Source organism: Penaeus monodon, chromosome 29 (genome assembly GCF_015228065.2).
Source record: "Penaeus monodon isolate SGIC_2016 chromosome 29, NSTDA_Pmon_1, whole genome shotgun sequence".
Lineage (NCBI taxonomy): Eukaryota > Metazoa > Arthropoda > Malacostraca > Decapoda > Penaeidae > Penaeus > Penaeus monodon.
The window spans coordinates 33,050,114-33,050,648 of record NC_051414.1 but is presented as its reverse complement, the minus strand read 5'-3'; positions in this window follow the sequence as shown (position 1 = coordinate 33,050,648).

The window sequence follows — 535 nt, the reverse complement described above, 5'->3', positions numbered from 1 at the left end:
CTGCCATGTTCGAGAGGCTGCACGAAACCACATCAATCATGTGAGCGACGCCCTTCCATGCACTTGAAAATACTTATAGCATAACACGGAAAAATCAACATTACACTGGCTTCTTACATCAACAGACCCACTGATAGAACTGACACATAGATTTCATCTTAGATCCCATGCTTAGGAATATGTAAAAAGAGAAAAACATTTAAGTTTCTGCATGATGATCTATCCTGCCTTCCTTTTCTTGTAATTCTTGTTTTCCTTGATTTTACAGATCAAAGCTTGTAATAATTTGAGCACAATGGCTTGCGCTAAATTTTTGAATAAGATATAGATCAAGAAATAGCATACTATCCCAATTACATGTGTATAACATTTTCCTATGCAGCTGTAAACCCATCTTTATCATGGCATGATATACAATACACCATGTGTATAACATTTTCCTATGCAGTTGTAAACCCTTCTTTATCATGGCATGAAATACAATACACCAAATTTCCTACAAAAAACCTCTTAGCAATACCACTATTCCTTCTGT